The sequence below is a fragment of the Stegostoma tigrinum genome, chromosome 9 (genome assembly GCF_030684315.1).
Source record: "Stegostoma tigrinum isolate sSteTig4 chromosome 9, sSteTig4.hap1, whole genome shotgun sequence".
Lineage (NCBI taxonomy): Eukaryota > Metazoa > Chordata > Chondrichthyes > Orectolobiformes > Stegostomatidae > Stegostoma > Stegostoma tigrinum.
This window is the reverse complement of record NC_081362.1, coordinates 29500287-29522564: the sequence shown is the minus strand read 5'-3', so window position 1 is coordinate 29522564 and position 22278 is coordinate 29500287. Positions and strand designations below refer to the sequence as shown.

The window sequence follows — 22278 nt, the reverse complement described above, 5'->3', positions numbered from 1 at the left end:
TATTAATGTATCACTTTTCACATCTAGGCTTAGATGATGTAGAGATTACTTGGTTGGAGGCAAAACCTGGCAATACCTTAGTAGGAACAGTGTACAGACATCCAAATAGCCACTCTGTGCTAAAGGCTATAAAATCAACAATACGTGCATGTAAAAAGAATAAAGCAATAATTATGATGACTTTAATCTTCATGATGATTGGATCAATTAAATTAGAAAGTGTAGCTACAACAATGAATTCATAGAGTACATTAGAGAAAGCTTCCTACAGCAATGTGTTACAGACCTAATCAGGAAGCAGGCTATCTTGATCTGCTAATGGGTAATGCAGCAGGTTTAATAAATGACTTCAAAGTAAAAGAGCCTCCAGAAGTGGTGATCATAATGTGACAGAATTAATATTTAGTTTAAGTGAAATATATGGTCAGAAACAACCGTGTTCAAATTAAATAAAGGGAATTACATAGAAATGAGGACATAATTAGCTAAAGCTGGGCAGATAGATTAGCAGGAATGAGTGTAAGCAAGCAGTGGCATACACTTGAGGTAATGCATGACACTTAGCAAAAGTACATCCCAGTTAGGAGAAAAGGTTTTAAAGAGAGGGATTGACTAATCATGGCTAACCAGTGAAGTTAAGGAGTACAGGATAACAAAGTGTGAAGGTGGATGAACACAGCAGGCCAAGCAGCATCTCAGGAGCACAAAAGCTGACATTTCGGGCCGAGGCCCTTCATCAGAGAGGGGGATGGGGAGAGGGTTCTGAAATAAATCGGGAGAGAGGGGGAGGCGGACCGAAGATGGAGAGAAAAGAAAATAGGTGGAGAGGAGAGTATAGGTGGGGAGGTAGGGAGGGGATAGGTCAGTCCAGGGAGGACGGACTGGTCAAGAAGGCAGGATGAGGTTAGTAGGTAGGAAATGGAGGTGCGGCTTGAGGTGGGAGGAGGGGATAGGTGAGAGGAAGAGCAGGTTAGGGAGGCGGGGATGAGCTGGGCTGGTTTTGGGATGCAGTGGGGTAAGGGGAGATTTTGAAGCTTGTGAATTGCGGAATATGAGGTGCTATTCCTGCAACCTTCTGGTGGCATCATTGTGGTACTGCAGGAGGCCCATGATGGACATATCATCTAAGGAATGGGAGGGGGAGTTAAAATGGTTCGCGACCAGGAGGTGCAGTTGTTTATTGGCATCATTGTGGCACTGCAGGTTGGGAACCCTGCAGCCCAATGGTATCAATGTGGATCATATTCCGCTTGGGAACCCTGCAGCCCAATGGTATCAATGGTCTTCCCATCCCCCTCTCTGATGAAGGGTCTAGGCTCGAAATGTCAGCTTTTGTGCTCCTGAGATGCTGCTTGGCCTGCTGTGTTCATCTAGCTTCGCGCTTTGTTATCTTGGATTCTCCAGCACCTGCAGTTCCCATTATCTCTGATCACAAGTTAGGAGTGCATTATGTTTAAAGAAAAAAACATATAAAAAGGAGGCCAAAGTCAGTAATAACAGACTCCGATAAATGCATAATCCAGCAAAGGATGACTGAAAAGATCATAAAAAGCTGAAAATAAACTGAGCAAGGAATACAAAAACTGACAATAAGAGCTTTAAATATATAAAATGGAAGCGAGAGGTCAAAGTAAATTTAGAATCATAGCCCTAGAGTGTGGAAACAAGCCATTTGGTCCATTGAATCCACACAGATCCTCCAAGGAGCATCCCATCCAGAACCCCTATTCTGTCCTTGTAACCTTGCATTTCCCATGCCTAATCCACTGACTCTGAACATCTTTAGATTGAGGGACGAAACTGGAGCACCCGGAGAAAACAAAGACAAGGGAGTTCACTCCAAATCCATACAGCCAGCTGTCCAAGATCCCTGTTGATGTGAGCAGTGCGAACCGCTGAGCCACCATGTTGCCCATTAACCCTTTTAAAACTGAATCATGGGAAATGGTTTTGGGGGGGGGGGGGCGAAGGAAATGGAAGTGGAGTTAAATAGATATTTTATATTGGTCTTTATAGTCGAAGACACTTTAAACATATCATTAATACGAAAAAAAGGGAATGGATTAAGTATAATAACCATCACTGATGTAGTAGTAATACACAAACTAATGGAGCTAAAGGCAGATAAGTCCCTTGGCTTTGTTGGCTTGCATCCTCGGATCCTAAGAGAAGTGGCTACAGAGACAGTGGATGCATTAGTTGTAATTTCCTAAAAATTTGTTGGATTCTGATTAAGTAGCCTATAGGCTGAGTAGGCTAACATCTTTAGTTGGAAAAGCATTAGAATCATTATTAAGGAAGTTGGCAGGGGGTGGGATCCTCAACAGCAGGAAGACAAATGTGAGGCAGGAAGGAGATACGGTAATCAGAAATAGCAAGCTGAAGAGACAGGTCAGGCTGGAACAAAACAGGGAGCGAAGAATGCCTGTTAGATTAAACTGAATCCATTTCAATGCAAGAGGGCTGACAGGTAAGGCTGATGAACCCAGGGTGTGGATTGGTACATGGGACTGGCATATGATATTATAGTTATAACAGAAACATGGCTAAGGAAGAGACAGGTTTGGCAGATAAAGGGTACAGGTGCTTTAGATGGGACAGAGGTAGAGACACATGGTGGGCTGCTGTGGAAGGTTAGGTCGCGTGGGATCCAGGGAGAGATGGCAAATTAGATAGACAACTGGCTTGACGGTAGGAAGGCAAGAGTAATTGTGGAAGGATGCTTGTTGGATTGGAGGCCTGTGACTTGTGGTGTGCCTCATGGGTTGGTGCTGCGTTCGTTGCTATTTGTTATCCATGGCAATGATTTGGATGACAGAGTATAAGGCATGATTAGTAAGTTTGTGGATGACATTAAAATAGGTGGTATTTGTGGACAGTGAGTAAGGTTGTTAGAAATTGCAGCAGGATCTTGATCAGCTAGGGAAGTGAGCCAAGAAATGGCAAATGTGGGTTAATATCAATAAATGTGAGGTGTTGCATTTTGGGAAGCCAAACCAAAGTAGGACTTCCATGGTGAACTGTAGGGCCTTAAGGAGTGCACTTGAACAGAGGGACATTGGAATTCAGATGCATGGTCCTCAGGGTAGTGAAGGCGGCTTCTGGCACACTGGCCATCAGTCAAGACACTGAGTATAGAAGTTGGGAAGGTATGTTGCTGTCGTACAGGACATTGGTGAGGCCACACTTGGAATATTATGTTTGGTTTTGGTCACCTTGCTATAGGAAAGACATTAATAAGCTGGACAGAGTGCAGAAGAAATTTACAGGGATGTTGCCAAGACTCAAGGGATTGAGTTCATAGAGAGAGGATGGATAAGCCAGGACTTTTTCTTTAGAGCGTAAGAGACTGGTGGGGGGGGGGGAACCTTATAGAAGTGCATAAGATCATGAGAGTCATGGATAGGGTGAATGCACTCAGTCCTTTTCCCAGGGTTGGGGAAAAGATGACTAGAGGGCATCAGTTGTAAGAGGAGAAAGAATACATGGAAACTTGAGGGGCAACTTTTTTTTAAGAACACAGGTTGGTATGCATATTGAATGAACTACCAGTGGAAGTGGTTCAGGTGGGTACATTAAGAAGATTTAGAAGTCATTTGGATGAATACTTGGATAGGAGAGGTTTAGAAGGACATGGGCCAAATGCAGGGAAAACGTGGATAGTGAGGATGGACATTTTGATCAGCATGAGCCAATTTGGGCCAAAGGGCCTGTCTCCATGCTGTAGAACTCCGAGTAATAGCAGAACATTTGGAAAATCATAATCTAATCAAGCAGAGTTGGTATTGCTTCAAGAAAGCGAAATCATGTCTCCATGTCTGGAGAAGGGTCAAGACCCAAAACATCAGCTTGCCTACTCCTCTGATGCTGCTTGGCCTGCTGTGTTCATTCAGCTCTACACCTTGTTATCTCAGATGGAATTCTTTTTCAAGTTGGCATCTTGTATCCAGTCAGCTTCCACAGGAATCAGTGCTGGGACTGCAATTGTTTACAATATGTATAAATGACTTGGGGGAAGGAAGTGTATGTACCGTTGCCAAATTTTCAGACGGCATTAAATAGGTGGAAAGCCAGATTGAGAGTGGGATACCAACAGTTTACAGAGAGAAATTGATAGGTTAAGTAAGTGGGCAAAAAGTTGACGAGTGGATTATAATATGGTAAAATGTGAAGTTCATTTTAGAATGGAGAACAAAAGAACAAAATATTATTTAAACGGAGAAAATCTGCAGAAAACTACAACACAGAGACTTGGGGGTACTTATACACAAAGCTGGCATACAGGCAATGGGAAGGCTAATGGAGTGTTAGTCCTTAACTCAAGGGGTTTGGGATATAACAGTGGAAAAGTCTTATTGCAACTGCACAAGGTACCTGTGAGACAGCAACTGGGGTATCATGAACAGTTTTGGTCCCCTTGTTCAAAGAAAGATATCATTTCATTGGAGACAATTTACAGGAGGTTTCCTGGTGTGGAAGGACTATCTTATGAGCAAAGGCTAAACAGTTTGAGACTCTACTCAGTGGAATTTAGAAGAATGAGAGGTGATCATTTTGAAATGTACAGGATTCTTAACGGGCTTGTCAGGAGCTGCTGACAAGATTATGTGAGAATCTAGAATGTGAGAGTAGAGTCTCAGAATAAAGGGGCTCCAAAATTAATACTGACACAGGGAGGAATTTCTTCACAGGTGGTTCAGTGTCTTTGGAACTTCGAGCCACAAAGAACTGTGGAGTCCTTGTGTATATTTAAGGCAGAGATGGATTGGTAAGAGAACCAAGGGGAAAAAAGGTAGGAAAGAATATGAGAAATGTTGGGCTTCATTATCAATAGACAGAGATGACTAGTGGTGATGATTTAACCTGAGGATCACCAAGCCTCAGGCAAGGGGAGAGGTTGAGAAAGAGAATCCTTCATGGTAACCTCAATGAGTGAAGGAATTGAATCTATGCTTTTGTAGTCACACTATGTCAGAAACCAACTATCCAGACAGCTAAGCTAAACCAAACATCTGCACGCTAGGAGACGCTCATTATACTGCAAAATTACTAAACATTCAAGGGGAAAATGCAGAGAGGAAGTAAATGAAATAACTAATTCCTAGTAAAGGAGTGCTAGGGAAACTAATGAGGCTAAAGGCCAATATGTCCCCTGGACCTGATGGGTTGCATTCTAGGATATTAAAGGTCGTGGCTACACTATTTTGACTTGGGAATATACTGTTGTCTTTCAGGGTCACTGGGTCAAATCCTGGAATTCCCTCCCTAATGTCATTTGCGGCTCTACCTCTATCAATTAAACTACTGTGGTTCAGGAAAACAGTTCACCACTACATCATCAATGGCAATTAGAATCATAGAGAACTACAGCACAGATTAAGGCCCTTCAGTCCATTATGTCTGCAGCAGTCAAAAACAACCGAACAATTCTAATCCATTTTCCAACACATGGCCCAAAGTCTTGAATGCCTTGGCATCGCAAGTACACATCTAAAGACTTCGAATGTCATGAGAGTTTCTCCTCTATCACCCCTATAGGCAGTGAATTCCAGATTTCTGCCACACGCTGGGTGTAAAAGCTTTTCCCTCACATCTCCTCTAAACATTCTGCCTCTTACCTTAAATCTACACCCCTGGTCATTGATCACTCCATCAAGGGGTAAGATTTCTTTGTTGACCCCATTTATGCCCTTCTCAATCATGTCTTCTCTCAATCTCCTCTAAAGAAAGCAACCCCAATTGTATCCAATCTTTCTTAATAGTGAATACTCTCCAGTCCAGGCAACATCCTTTGCACTGTATCCATTGCTATTACATCCCTCTGATAATATGGATTCCAGAGCTGCATGCAATATTCTAGTTTTGGCCTAACCAACATTTTATGTGGTTCCAGCATAACCATAATTAGGAATGGGTGATAAATGCTGGCTTTGCCAGCAGATCCCCATCCTCAGAAATTAATTTTTAAAAGAATGTCTACGAAAATGCAAAGATGGAGTAATTTGCCTGACGTCAGTAGAACTGGTGATTTTGGAACTCCCCACCAACATGTGGAGCTGGTCCATTGTCACAGACAAAGTAGCAAGAAGGTCCTAGGGTAATAAGATTGTGAGGGGTGTTGTGGACATTTGAAGGAGATGTGTTAATAGTGCTAACAGGAGGATGCATGATTGGCACAGCTCTGGCATGTTATGAAAGAGGCATTGACAGTATTTGCTCTCATGCAGTGAAGGATAAGCCAATATATGCTACAAGTTTTGGAGTACAAAGATGCACATTTCACAACACCTTAAGTATTGCCAATATGGTAGTATCTAAATGCACACTTCTCAATTACTGATGACAACAGGAACATTCCTGCTTTGTCGCTGCGCAGATTTACCATCAAGTACTGATGCTGCTGCTAGTCACCAGGATCCCATGCTGACCTCTGAGGAGGGTATAGCCTTACATGCTTGTTCTGTACCCAGAAACTGTGCAAATACACAGAAACAGAAACATAAGATATGAGCACAGGAGGCTATTCTGCCCTTTGAGCATGCTCCACCATTCTCCACGATTATGGCTGATCAACCAACTCAACAGTTTAACCCTGCTTTCTTCCCATAACCTTTGATCTCATTCGCCCCAAGTGCTATATATAGTCGCCTCTTGAATACATTTAATGTTTTGGCATCAACTACTTCCTGTGGTAATGAATTCCACAGGCTCACCACTCCTTGGGTGAACAAATGTCTCAGCTCCATATCAAATCATCATACTGTGACCCCCTCATTCTGTACACACACACCACTGGGAACATCCTCCCTGCATCTACACTGTCCAGTCCTATTAGATTTTTATAAGTCTCTATGAGATCCCACTTCATTCACGTGAACTCTAATGAAAACAATCGCAACCTAGTCAATCCTCATACATCTGACCTGCCATCCCCGGGATTAGCCAGGTAAATCTTTGCTACACTCATGAAAGAGCAAGAGCATCCTTCCTCAGAAAAGGATAACAAAATTGCATACAGTACTCCAGGTATGGTCTCACCGAGGCCCAGTCCAACAGCAACAACACATCCCTGCTCCTGTACTCAAAACCTCTTGCAATGAAGGCCAACATACCATTTGCCTTCTTTACCACCTGCATGTTTACCTTTAGTGACTGGTGCACAAGGATGCCTAGGTCCTGCTGCACACTCCCCTCTCCCAATTTACAGCTATGCAGTCTTGATTTTGCTTCCGAAGTGGATAACCTCACATTTATCCAAACTATTCTTGCATCTGCCATTGAATTTGCCCACTCACTCAGCCTGTCAAGATCATGCTGAAGGATCTCTGCATGCCTGTCACAGTTCATCCTCTCACCCAACTTGGCATCATCTGCAAACTTTGAGATGTTACCTTTTGTTCCCTCCATCCAAATCATTAATACATATTGTGAATAGCTGGGGTCCAAGCAACGATCCCTGTGCATTCCACTAATTACTGCCTGCCAATTTCAAAAGGGCCCATTAATTCCTACCCTTTGATTGTTCTCTGCCAAACAGTTTCCTATCCATCTCAATACACCACCCGCAATCTTTATTCTTGCACATTAATCTCTTATTTAGGGCTTTGTCAAACACTTTCTGAAAGACCAAATTTATTACATTGACTGGCTACCCCATGTCAACTCTACTAGTTACATTTTCATAGAATTGTAACAGATTTGTCAAGCATGATTTCTCCTTCAAAAATCCATGCTGACTCCGTCTGATCTTGCCATTGTTTCTAAATGCTCTGCTGTAAAATCCTTGACAATCAATTTGAGAATTTTCTTCACTACTGATGTTAGGCTCACCAGTTTAGATTACATTGTAGAATCATAGAATCCCTACAATGTGGAAACAGGCCCTTCGGTCCAACAAGTCCACATCGACCTTCAGAACATCCCACCCAGACCCATCCCCCTATAACCCATACATCCCTGAACTCTACGGGCAATTTAGCATGGCCAATCCAACTAACCTATACATCTTTGGACTGTGGGAGGAAACCCACACAGACACGGGGAAAATGTGCAAACTCCATACAGACAGTCACCCGAGGGTGGAATCAAACCCAGGTCCCTGGCGCTGTGAGGTAGCAGTGCTAATCACTGAGCCACCAAGCCACCCCAAATTGTATAATTCCATGTTTTTTCCTCTACCTCCCTTTTTGAATATTGGACTGATATTAGCCACCCTTCAATCTGCAGGGAATGTTCCAGAGTCTACAGAATCCTGGAAGATGGCCACCAATGCATCCGTTATTTCTAGAGCTATTTCCTTAAGTACTCTGGGATGTAGATTGTCATGCCCTCGGGATTTATTAGCCTTCAATCCCATCAATTTTCCTAGCACCATTTCACTATTAATATTGATGTCCCTCAGTTCTTACTTCTCACAAAATCTTGCAAACTATTCTGGTATCTGATTTATATCCTGCTTTACTTAGATTAGATTAGATTCCCTAGAGTATGGAAACAGGCCCTTCGGCCCAACAAGTCCACGCTGCCCCTTGAATCATCCCACCCAGACCCATTCCCCTATAACCCACACACCCCTAAACACTACGGGCAATTTAGCATGGCTGATCCACCTAACCTGCACATCTTTGGACTGTGGGAAAAAACCGACACTGACACAGGGAGAATGTGCAAACTCCACACAGACAGTTTCCTGAGGCTGAAATCGAACCTGGGTCCCTGGTGCTGTGAGGCTGCAGTGCTAACCACTGAGCCACTGTACCGGCCCTTTTGTGAAGACAGAAGCAACGTATGCATTCAATTCCCCAGCCATTTCCTTGTGTCCTATTATACATTCCTCTGTTTCTGTCCGTAGGTGACCTACATCTGTCTTTACTCTTTCTCTTCATGTTTCCATAGAAATTCTTAGCGTCAGTCTTCATGTTTCCTACAACCTTACTTTTGTATTCTGTTTTCCCCTTCTTAATCAATCCCTTGGTCCTTCTTTGCTGAATTATAAACTGCTCCCAATCCTCAGATTTATTATTTTTCTTGGTCAATCTGTATGCTTCTTTGTTGGATCGGATACTATCTCATTTTCTTTGTAAGCCATGGATTGGCCCTCTTACCCATTTTGCTTTTGCAACAGACAGAAATAAACAATTGTTGTAATTTTCTGACATCAGGGAAGGGTATCATACCTTGGGAGTCAGAGCATCACAATCTGGTGAAAGCATTCAGTTGCACCTGCAGTTGTTGGAGGCTGAGATAAAGCAGATGGAGGAAGGCTAGAGGACAGCTAGATGTGGAGTCCCAGTCAGATGATTATCTGGAATCGTCCATAAAAAAAAATGTGATGGATGCCGCATGTCCAGTATGAACTGGGTGCAGGAGATATCAGAGGGGTAGTATGTTCTGTCATGGACTTTGGAAGTATCTATCCAGGCTATCAGCACATAGCTTCCCCATGAACAAACTGGCGACTGTCTTGGAGGGTAGGCCCAGCAAATTACTGACTTGCATTCCAACTTTTTTTTTTTAAGCACAGTCTCTCCTGTGCCACTCTTTACGGAGGAAATGGCTGAGTCGTATTATCACTGGACTACTAATCCAGAAACCCAGATAATGTTCTTGGGTCCTGGGTTCGAATCCTGCCAAGGAAGACATTGGAAATTTGAATTCAATAAACATTTGGAATTAAGAATCTAATGATGACTATGAATCCATTGCTGATTGTCCTTTAGGGAAGGAAACAGCCATCCTTACCATGTCTCTGTAGAAACAACCTTACTTCTGTACTCTGTTTTGCCCTTCTTAATCAATCCCTTGGTCCTTTTTTGCTGAATTATAAACTGCTCCCAGTCCTCAGATTTATTATTTTTCTTGGCCAATCTGTATGTATCTGATCCAAGGAAAAAGCAATGTGGTTGACTCTTAACTGCTCTCCGGGCAATTAGGGGTGGGCAATAAATGCCGACCTAGCCAGTGATGCCCTCATCCCATGAATGAATAAAGGAAAAAAAAAAACACTGCAATAGTGCTCTGGCAATAGAGCGGCTTGCTGCCACTGTTCAGAAGGCTGCCATTATGCCAGAGTCTTCACTGACTTAAATTGACCAGAAGATGGCTGCTTATGCCGTTGGAAACAAGGGAGAACAGGAGTAGCATGTCTCAAGCTGTTCGGAAGGACAGACAGGAAGGTAAGGGAGGTGGTGTTGCTCTGATTTTTAAGGATGATATCAGAGTGGTATTGAGAGATGATATAGGTTCTATTGAACAAAATGTTGAATCCATTTGGGTGGAAATTAGGAACTGCAGGGAGAAGTCACTAATAGGTGTGATCTAGAGGCCACCAAATAATGAAATCGTGGTGGGGCGGGCAATAAACATAGAAATAGTTAATGCATGTAAGAATGGTACAGCAATTATCATGGGGGATTTTAATCTACATATCGATTAGTCAAACCAGGTCGGTCACGGCAGCCTTGAGGAACGGTTCATAGAATGCATCCGTGATAATTTCCTTGAACAATATGTAATGGAACCTATGAGGGAGCAAGCTACCCTAGATCTAGTCCTGTGTAATGAGACAGGAATAAATAATGATATCATAATTAGGAATCCTCTCAGAAGGAGCGAAGGAGCACAGTATGGCTGAATTTAAAATACAGATGGAGCGTGAGAAGTTTAAATCCAGTACCTATGTCCTGAACTTAAACAAAGGAGACTATGAAGGAATGAGGGAGGAGTTAGCTAAGGTAGAATGGGAGCAAAAACTTTATGGTGGGTCAATTGAGTAACAGTGGAGGACTTTCAAAGTGATTTTTCACAGTGCTCAGCAGAAGTATATTCCAGTGATAAGGAAGAACTGTTGGAAAAAGAGAGACCCAGACATGGATGTCTAAGGAAATAAAGGAAAGTATCAGATTGAAATAAAAACACATACAAAAAAGCAAAGCGTAGTGGGTAACTAGTAGACTGGGAAATCTTTAAAGGCGAACAGAAAGCCACAAAAAATACATTCATAAAGAAAAGTAAGATAGATTATGAGAGTAAACTAGCTCAGAATATAAAAACAGGCAGCAAAAGTTTCCATAAATATGTAAATCGTAAAAGAGTGGCCAAGGTAAACATCGGTCCTTTGGAGGATGAGAAGGCCAATTTAATAACTGGGAATGAGGAAATGGTCGAGACATCCAACAGTTGTTTTGCGTCGATCTTTACTGCAGAAGACACAAATAACATTCTGAAAACTAATGGCAAGAAGGTTATAGCAGGTGAGGACCTAGGAACTATCATCACTAAGGAGGCAGTGCTTGGCAACCTAATGGGGCTAAAGGTAGACATGTCTCCTGGCCCTGATGAAATGCATCCCAGGGTACTAAAAGAGGTGATGGGGGAAAATAGCAAACGCACATGTATTTATTTACAAAATTCACTGGACTCTGGGGTCGTTCCCGCAGATTGGAAAACAGCCAATGTGACACCACTGTTTAAAAAAGGAAGTAGACAAAAAAAACAGGTAACTATAGGCCAGTTTAACTTCGGTAGTGGGGAAAATGCTTGAATCTATCATTAAGGAAGAAATAGCAAGACATCTGGATATAAATTGTCCCATTGGGAATACCCAGCATGGGTTCATGAAGGGTAGGTCATGTTTAACTAATGTGGTGGAATTCTTTGAGGACATTACTTGCACGGTGGACACCCTGTGGATGTGGTGTATCTGGATTTCCAGAAGGCATTTGACAAGGTGCCACACCAAAGGCTGCTACATAAGATAAAGTTGCATGGTATTACAGGTCATGTATTGGCATGGATAGAGGATTGGTTGACCAGTAGAAAGCAAAGAGTAGGGGTAAATTGATGTTTTTCTGGGTGGCAGTCAGCAGCTAGTGGTGTGCCTCAGGGATCAGTGTTCAGACTGCAATTGTTTACAATTTACATAGATGATTTGCAGTTGGGGACTATGTGTGGTGTGTCAAAATTTGTAGATGACGCTAGATGAGTGGTAGAGTAAAAAGTGTGCAGAAGACACTGAAAGTCTGCAGAGGGATATAGATAGTCTAAGTGAGTAGGCAAAGGTCTGGCAGATGGAGTACAATGTCGATAAGTGTGAAGTCATCCATTTTGGTAGGAATAACAGCAAAATAGACTATGTTTTAAATGGTGAATAATTGCAACATGCTGCTGTACAGACAGACTTGGGTGTCCTTTTGCATGAATCGCTACAACTAGGATTGCAGGCGCAGCCGGTAATTAAAAAGGCAAATGGAACTTTGTCTGCCACTACTAGAAGGATGGAGTTTAAAAACAGGGAGGCTATGCTGCAGCTGTATAGGATCCTGGTGAGGCCACACTTGGAGTACTGTGTGCAGTTTTGGCCTCTTTACTTGATAAGAGATATACTAGCACTGGAGGGGGTGCAGAGGAGATTCTAGAGTTGAGAGGGTTGGATTATGAGGCAAAACTGAGCAGACTGGGATTATACTCATTCAAATTCAGAAGAATGAGGGGAGATCCTATAGAAACATATAAGATCATGAAGGAGATAGATAAGGTGGGGCAGGGAGTTTGTTTCCGCTAGCAGGTGAAACTAAGACGAGAGGGCATAGCCTCAAAATAAAGGGAAGCAGATGTAGGATTGAGGACAGGAGGAACTTCTTCACTCAAAGGGTTGAGAATCTGTGGAATTCCCTGCCCAGTGAAGCAGTCAAAGCTACCTCGCTGAATGTTTTTAAGGCAAGGCTAGATAAATTTTTGAACAGTAAAGGAATTAAGGGTTATGGTGAGTAGGCGGGTAAGTGGAGCTGCATCTCAAAAAGATCTGCCATGATCTTATAAAATGGCGGGGCAGGTTTGAGGGGCCGGATGGCCTATTCCTGCTCCTAGTTCTTATGTTCTCATTTCTCCACCACAGCTACAAATGTGGGTATCACACCACACTGTACCACAGCATTCAAACATTAGGGATTTTATAATTCATAGTAAACCACCACAGTTTTACTGGACCATAGGGCTACTCTCTCATTAGGGAGAAACACCTAACACTAGAATATCAGAATTATGGATACTCCTTACCGTTAGTGGTCACAGACATTGAGTAAATGGTAGCCTTCCAGTTAATAAATGCCCCTGATGCTGTATTGTGTCTTGGTGATGAAATGGGTGCATTCAGTTCTGTTTTGCACTCTGGAAAGAATGTCATAGCTGCCAAATCTTTGGCTGTTATGGTCTAATTATTGTGGTCAGTGGTAATGAGTTGGCTGGTATGGCTAAACAAGGCAACATTGGGAAAATTGTCTCACAGACTAATCAAGCAACAGCCTGTTACAGCCATATTCATGGAATCATACTTTACAACGTCCCAGACACTGCCATCATCATCCCTGATTATGTCCTGTCCCACATTCGTGTACCAGGTCAGAAAGAGTTGCTTTGAGAGTCTGCAACACTGACTCCAGACTCAATCAAATCTCGTGGATGAAGGACATCTATGTCCATCACTAAGTGACTCAGCAGCATCACTACTGAATAAGTGGTTGAGATCAAAAGGACAAAGCTGCTAGACTGCATCAGCAGCAGGTGGTGTGGGAAGCAAAACATGGGAAATATCTACTAGGCTTCATCTACTACATTGAATCTACCTACTTATTGCATCCATGGTAATATCAGTTGGAGTGACCTGGCCCCTTGTAGTTAGGCCAACAAGGGGCAAAGCCACATTAGATTTGGTACTGGGTAATGAGCTCGGCCAGGTGTTAGATTTGGAAGTAGGTGAGCACTTTGGTGATAGCAATCACAATTCTGTTATGTTTACTTTAGTGATGGAAAGGGATAGGTGTATACCACTGAGCAAGAGTTATAGCTGGGGAAAAGGCAATTATGATGAGATTAGGAAAGATTTAGGGAGCATAGGATGAAGGAAACTGCAGGGGACGGGCACATTAGAAATGTGGAGCTTATTCAAGGAAAAGCTCCTGCGTGTCCGAGATAAGTATGTACCTGTCGGGCAGGGAGGAAGCTGCAGAGCGCGGGAGCCGTGGTTTACGAAGGAGGTGGAATCTCTGGTCAAGAGGAAGAAGAAGGCTTATGTTAGGATGAGATCAAGCTCAGTTAGGGCGCTTGAGGGCTACAAGGTAGCCAGGAAAGACCTAAAGAGAGAGCTCAGAAGAGCCAGGAGGAGACATGAGAAGTTGTTGGTAGATAGGATCAGGGCAAACCCTAAGGCTTTCTAAAGGTATTTAAGGAATAAAAGAATGACAAAAGTAAGATTAGGACCAATCAAGGATAGTAGTGGTAAGTTGTGTGTAGAGTTAGAGAGATAGGGGAAGCGCTAAATGAATATTTTTCAACAGTATTCACTCCAGAAAAGGACAATGTTGTCAAGGAGAATACTGAGATACAGGCTACTAGACTAGGTGGGATTGAGGTACACAAGGAAGAGGTATTAGAAATCCTACAGAGGATGAAGATAGATAGTCCCCTGGGCCAGATGGCATTTATCCTAGGATCCTCTGGGAAGCCAGGGAGGAGATTGCCGAGCCTTTGGCATTGATCTTTAACTCATCTTTGTATACAGGAATAGTGCCAGATGACGGGTGGATAGCAAATGTGGTTCCCCTGTTCAAGAAGGGGAGCAGAGACAACCCTGGTAATTATAGACCAGTGAGACTTACCTCAGTTGTTGGTAAAGTGTTGGAAAAGGTTATAAGGGATAGGATTTATAATCATCTAGAAAAGAATAAGTTGATTAGGGATAGTCAGCACGGTTTTGTGAAGGGAAGGTCGTGCCTCACAAACCTTATTGAGTTCTTTGAGAAGGTAACCAAACAGGTAGATGAGAGTAAACCGGTTGATGTGGTGTATATGGATTAGAGCAAGGTGTTCGATAAGGTTCCCCACAGTAGGCTATTGTACAAAATGTGGAGGAATGGAATTGTGGGAGATATAGCAGTTTGGATCGGAAATTGGCTTGCTGAAAGAAGACAGAGGGTGGTAGTTGATGGGAAACGTTCATCCTGGAGACCAGTTAGTAGTGGTGTACCGCAAGGGTCGGTGTTGGGTCCACTGCTGTTTGTCATTTTTATAAATAACCTGGAAGAGAGCGTAGAAGGATGGGTTAGTAAATTTGCAGACGACACTAAGTTCGGTGGAGTTGTGGATAGTGATGAAGGATGCTGTAGGTTGCAGAGAGACATAGAGAAGCTGCAGAGCTGGGCTGAGAGGTGGCAAATGGAGTTTAATGCAGACAAGTGTGAGGTGATGCACTTTGGTAGGAGTAACCGGAATGCAAAGTACTGGACTAATGGTAAGTTTGTTGGTAGTGTAGATGAGCAGAGAGATCTCGGTATCCATGTACACAGATCCTTGAAAGTTGCCACCCAGGTTGACAGGGCTGTTAAGAAGGCATACAGTGTTTTAGCTTTTATTAATAGACGGATCGAGTTCCAGAACCAAGAGGTTATGCTGCAGCTGTACAAAACTCTGGTGCGGCCGCACTTGGAGCATTGTGTACAGTTCTGGTCACTGCATTATAAGAAGGATGTGGAAGCTTTGGAAAGGGTGCAGAGGAGATTTACTAGGATGTTGCCTGGTATGGAGGGAAGGTCTTACGAGGAAAGGCTGAGCGACTTGAGGCTGTTTTCATTAGAGAGAAGAAGGTTGAGAGGTGACTTAATTGAAACATATAAAATAATCAGGTGGTTAGATAGGGTGGATAGGGAGAGCCTTTTTCCTAGGATGGTGACGGCAAGCACGAGGGGGCATAGCTTTGAATTGAGGGGTGAAAGATATAGGACAGATGTCAGAGGTAGTTTCTTTACTCAGAGTAGTAAGGGAATGGAACGCTTTGCCTGCAACTTTAGTAGATTCGCCAACTTTAGGTACATTTAAGTCGTCATTGGTTAAGCATATGGACGTACATGAAATAGTGTAGGTTAGATGGGCTTCAGATTGGTATGACAGGTCAGCATAACATTGAGGGCCGAAGGGCCTGTACTGTGCTCTAATGTTCTATGACTACTGTGCACAGTCTTTGTGGAGAGAAAGTCTCCACCTTCATACTGATGTTATTGTTACAATAGAGACAGCCAGCCAAACCATATCAGCTTTCTACCCCTATATTCTCAACACAGTAAAGTTAAAACTTTCAAAAGACCCTCAGAACTGACCTCGATGATTCCTAACCAGACTTTTGAAAAGCCCATCTCAGCTTCTGTAAAAAAATCAATTCCAGACATTGTCTTTTGTTTCAGATACAAACCAAAACAATTTATTAATAATATTGCAACTTCAGTGGAGCAAGTTAAAGTAATCTAACTGGTCGACTGTTTAAATCCAAAGCCCTTTCTTTTCAACCACATTCACACAAAGACAGAAACAGCAATGGCATAAAAAGAAGAAAATAGACAAAACTGGCCAGATTACTTAAGTACTTTACATGATGCATTGTTCCACAGTCATAGCTGATTGTTCCTTGGTTGAATTTCCAAAGACATTGGTCAGAGTCAACTTTTCAGTTCACTCAATATTTATAACTTAGTTTTATCTTCTCTGAGCTTCCAAGAGTTGCCCATGGGAGATTAGGCAGGGAGCTTTTTCAAATCTTTATGCTGTGGCATCAGCCACCAGTTTCTTTTTTTCCAAAACACAATTCACTCCCTGACAGACAAACCAACCATCAGCTATATGAATTCCGAATAACCACTCAACATCTGCCATCTGCTTGAGCATAAAAGTATGGCCCAGGTGAACTCTCACCCTCAACAACTTCTCTTTCGATTCCTCCCACTTCCTACAGACTAAGGGGGTGGCCATGGGCACCCGCATGGGCCCCAGCTATGCCTGCCTCTTTGTAGGTTACGTGGAACAGTCCCTCTTCCACACCCACACAGGCCCCAAACCCCACCTCTTCCTCCGTTACATTGATGACTGTATCGGCGCTGCCTCTTGCTCCCCAGAGGAGCTCGAACAGTTCATCCACTTCACCAACACCTTCCACCCCAACCTTCAGTTCACCTGGGACATCTCCAGCACATCCCTCACCTTCCTGGACCTCTCAGTCTCCATCTCAGGCAACCAGTTTGTAACTGATGTCCATTTCAAGCCCACCAACTCCCACAGCTACCTAGAATACACCTCCTCCCACCCACCCTCCTGCAAAAATTCCATCCCCTATTCCCAATTCCTCTGCCTGGGCCCCATCTGCTCCCACGATGAGGCATTCCACTCCTGCACATCCCAGATGTCCAAGTTCTTCAAGGACCGCAACTTTACCCCCAGTAGTCAAGAACGCCCTTGACCGCGTCTCCCGCATTTCGCACAACACATCCCTCACACCCCGCCCCCGCCACAACCGCCCAAAGAGGATCCCCCTCATTCTCACACACCACCCCACCAACTTCCGGATACAATGCACCATCCTCCGACACTTCTGCCATCTACAATCCGACATCACCACCGAAGACACTTTTCCATCCCCACCCTTGTCTGCTTTCCGGAGAGACCACTCTCTCCGTGACTCCCTTGTTCGCTTCACACTGCCCTCCAGCCTCACCACACCTGGCACCTTCCCCTGCAACCGCAGGAAATGCTACACTTGCCCCCACACCTCCTCCCTCACCCCTATCCCAGGCCCCGAGATGACTTTCCATATTAAGCAGAGGTTCACCTGCACATCTGCCAATGTGGTATACTGCATCCACTGTACCCGGTGTGGCTTCCTCTACATTGGGGAAACCAAGCGGAGGCTTGGGGACCGCTTTGCAGAACACTTCCGCTCGGTTCGCAATAAACAACTGCACCTCCCAGTCGCAAACCATTTCCACTCCCCCTCCCATTCTTTAGATGACATGTCCATCATGGGCCTCCTGCAGTGCCACAATGATGCCACCCGAAGGTTGCAGGAACAGCAACTCATATTCCGCTTGGGAACCCTGCAGCCCAATGTTATCAATGTGGACTTCACCAGCTTCAAAATCTCCCCTTCCCCCACCGCATCCCAAAACCAGCCCAGTTCGTCCCCTCCCCCCACTGCACCACACAACCAGCCCAGCTCTTCCCCTCCACCCACTGCATCCCAAAACCAGTCCAACCTGTCTCTGCCTCCCTAACCTGTTCTTCCTCTCACCCATCCCTTCCTCCCACCCCAAGCCGCACCTCCATCTCCTACCTTCTAACCTCATCCCACCTCCTTGACCTGTCCGTCTTCCCTGGACTGACCTATCCCCTCCCTACCTCCCCACCTATACTCTCCTCGCCACCTATCTTCTTTTCTCTCCATCTTCGGTCTGCCTCCCCCTCTCTCCCTACTTATTCCAGAACCCTCACCCCATCCCCCTCTCTGATGAAGGCTCTAGGCCCGAAACATCAGCTTTTGTGCTCCTGGGATGCTGCTTGGCCTGCTGTGTTCATCCAGCCTCACATTTTATTATCTAAAAAACATTTTTGGTCTGTTTTCCTTTTAACATAAGCTGTAACCCTTAGTCCAAAAGTCATTCCTAGTTCCCAGTTCATAGTTGTAAACCAAATTGATTAAAAAACAGAAATAATGAAAAAAGGGTTTTAACAATGTCTTTCATGCCGTACAGCACTGTCACCATGCTAAATGGGCCAACATTGAAACATATCAAACAACCCTAAACCGGGCCCTTGACGCTGTGGGCCATCACCATTGAACCCATAAAAACCGAAAGAACTACGGATGCTGCAAATCAGAAACAAAAACAGAAGTTGCTGGGAATGCTAAGCAGGACTGGCAGCATCTGTGAAGAGAAATCAAAGTTAATGTTTCGGGTCTGGTAACCCTTCCTCAGAAATGATGGTAGCTGGAAAACTGCAGGTGGGGTGTTCCCATTCATCTGATGCACTTCTCCTTAATGGTAGTAGCTGTTGCAAGTTTGAAAAGTGCTGTTGACAGAGCCCTGATGAGTTACTGCAGTGCATTTTGTAATTGGTGTTAGGAGTTCATTGTGGTGAATAGGGTGCCAACAAGCAGGCTGCTATGTTCTGAACGGTGCTGAGCTTCTTAAAGATTTTTGGAATTTCACCCATCAGTGTTTAGAATTGCAAAGTATTTTGACAAATTAAACCATAAAAAAACCTTTGCCAAACTGTTTGCTGATTACTAACAAGGGTGTGTAAATTTATGGTCAGAGTCAGAAGTGAATCAACAAATTAGGAGATTTATTTTATGTAAGATATAAATGTAGCAGTACAAAGAGGGGTCTAAACAGAATTCATGGTGACTTTTAAAGGTAAAGTGAGTAAATATTTGCAAAAGAATTTGAAAAATACTCGGAAAAGACAGGTGGACGAGACTGGATTAAAAGGTGGCTGAGGCAGTACAGCTGAATATCCACTTTGAAAAGTTTCATGATTCAGCAAATGACTGAAGTGGAAGATTTGCCTGACTTTACTAATGCTGATATCTATCTTCTTGGCTACTAGTAATTTGTGTAAGATAAACTTAAAAGACAAAATGAAAGTGCTAGTGAATCAGGCATCACAAACAGGGATCACAGTTTCTTTTGTGGCACTCAACTGAAAGATATCCAAAACTTATCATGAGATACATCAAGGGGAATTGCCAGACGTTGGAGTTCAATCAGTGACTTTCATCTCCTCCCACCTCAAAACAGATACTGGAGATTCAGATGCCTGACCATGCAAGCCAGAATTTACATCCCTGCCTGACGCCACTCCACCGACCCCTGACGCCACTTCGCCCACCACCGATGTTCCTTCGCCACCGCCTCCAGAGTACACACTAGCACCCAGCCCTGCCGGGACTTCACCATCCCCCCAGACCTCATCCTTGCTGGGGAAGAACGGTAAGCCCTCTGTAAAGAACTCACCTTTATGCCCCTCCACCCTAACATCAATGAATACCGCTCACGCTTGGACGTTGAACAGTTTACCTGCCACCTCCGCCTCCACGCTTACTTCTTTAACTGTGAACCTAACCCTTTTTCCTGCCTCCATTACACCCCATCCTCCTGGACACCAACCCTCTTTCCTACCCAATTGCCATCAAGACATCAATCGCTTCAACATCTCCAACCTTTTCACCCACTCCAACCTCCGCCACAGAACATGCAGCCCTCCATTTCCCCTGCTCCAACCCTGACCTCACTATAAAACCCATGGACAAGGGTGGCGCAGTGTATGATGCACTGACCTCTACATCACCGAGGCTAGGCACCAGCTCTGACTTCTCCTCCTACCGTCCTCTTGATCATGACCCTACTCCTGACTAACAAAGCATCATCTCCCAGACCATCCACAATGTCATCACGTCAGGTGACCTCCCACCACAGCCTCCAACCTCATCATTCCCCAACCCTGTACTGCCCATTTCTATCTCCTTCCTGAAATACACAAACACGTCTGCCCTGGTCGACCCATTGTCTCTGCCTGCTCTTGCCCCACAGCACTCATCACCACCTATCTGGACTCCATTTTCTCCCCCTTGGTCCAGAAACTCCCTACCTACATCCGTGACACCACATACGCCCTCCACCTCCTCCAGAACTTCCAATTCCCTGGTCCCAACACCTCATCATCACCACGGACGTCCAGTCCCTATATACTTGCATTGCCCATGCAGATGGCCTAAAGGCCCTCTGCTTCTTCCTGTCCCACAAGCCCGACCAGTTCCCCTCCACTGACACCCTCATCTGCTTAGCCGAGCTCGTCCTCACCCTCAACAACTTCTCTTTCAATTCCTCCCACTTCCTACAGACAAAGGAGGTGACCAATGCTACACGTTGGGCCCAAGCTATGCCTGTCTCTTTGGAGGATATGTGGAAGTCCCTCTTCTGCAGTTACACTGTCCCCGTCCCTCACCTCTTCTTCCGTTATATCGATGACTGTATCAGCACCGCCTTGTGCTCCCATGAGGAGCTCGAACAGTTCATCCACTTCACTAACACCTTCCCACCCCAACCTTAAGTTCCCCGGACCATCCCCTCCCCACAATAACAACAAAAGCAGAATCCCCCTAGTCCTCGCTAACCACCCCACCAACTTCCAGATTCAATGCACCATCTTCCGCCACCTGCAATCTGACCCCACTATCAAGGACATTTTTCCCTCCCCACCCTTATCTGCCTTCCAGAGGGACTGCTCTTTCCATGACTCCCTTGTCTGCTGCACACTCCCCACTAGCCCCACCACCCCTGGCACTTTTCCCTGCAGCCGCAGGAAGTGCTACACCTGCCCCTTCACCTCCCCCCTCACCTCCATCCCAGGCCCGAAGAAAGCCTTCCACATTAAACAGATGTTCAACTTCACATCTGCCAATGTGGTATATTGTATCCGCTGTTCCCGATGTGGCTTCCTCTACATTGGGGAAACCACACGGAGGCTTGGAGACCACTTTGTGGAACACCTACGCTCAATTCGCAACAAACGACTGCACCTCCCAGTCGCGAACCCCTTCAACTCCCACTCCCACACCTTGGATGACATGTCCATCCTGGGCCTCCTCCAGTGCCACAATGATGCCACCCGAAGGTTTCAGGAACAGCACCTCATATTTTGCTTGGGAACCCTGCAGCCCAATGGTATTAATGCGGACTTCACAAGCTTCAAAATCTCCCCAACCCCAACTGCATCCCAAAACCAGCCCAGCTAACCCCCACCCCCAACCTCATCCCAAAACGAGCCCAGCTCGTCCCGACCTCCTTGACCTGTCCGTCTTTTCGCCCACCTATTTGCTCCTCTCACCTCAAACCCCACCCCCACCTCCTACTTACTAGCCTCATCCCTGCCTCCATGACCTTTCTGTCTCCTCTCCACTTATCTGCTTCTTTATCCACCTCCCACCGCCTCCTGCTCTGTCTCTCTATTTCAGAATCCCCTTCCCCTCCCTCATGTCTGAAGAAGGGTCCAGGCCCGAAACGTCAGCTTTCCTGTCCTCTGATGCTGCTTGGCCTGCTGTACTCAACTAGCTCTACACCTTGTTGTCTCAACATTTACATCAGTTGCTTTCAATTGGGGAATTAAATAATTGTCCCTATAGCTTAAGGCTATGTCTATAGACCATGACATTTCAACTAACATTGAATTAGGCAGACTACATAAGGTCAAGTTGCGACTGGATGATACTAAAAACAATATGTTGTTATGTGCAATATGTAATTTGTATACTGTTTTGTACATGGACTTTATTACAGAACGAGTTGTTTTAATCTAGAAAGTACTGTCTAAAATTGTGATGGAGGGAGATTCAGTAATCAATCTTAAAAGTGAATTTGCAAGCATTTGGAAGGCAAATAATGTTTTAGTTTATGAGGGGAG

At 44.5% G+C, this 22278-nt stretch overlaps 1 protein-coding gene across 1 annotated transcript in view; it reads right to left on the bottom strand.

Annotated features, from left to right (window-relative positions):
- nt5e (5'-nucleotidase, ecto (CD73)) overlaps positions 1-22278 on the bottom strand; it is an 86588-nt gene that overhangs the window by 21334 nt on the left and 42976 nt on the right. The window lies entirely within an intron of this gene.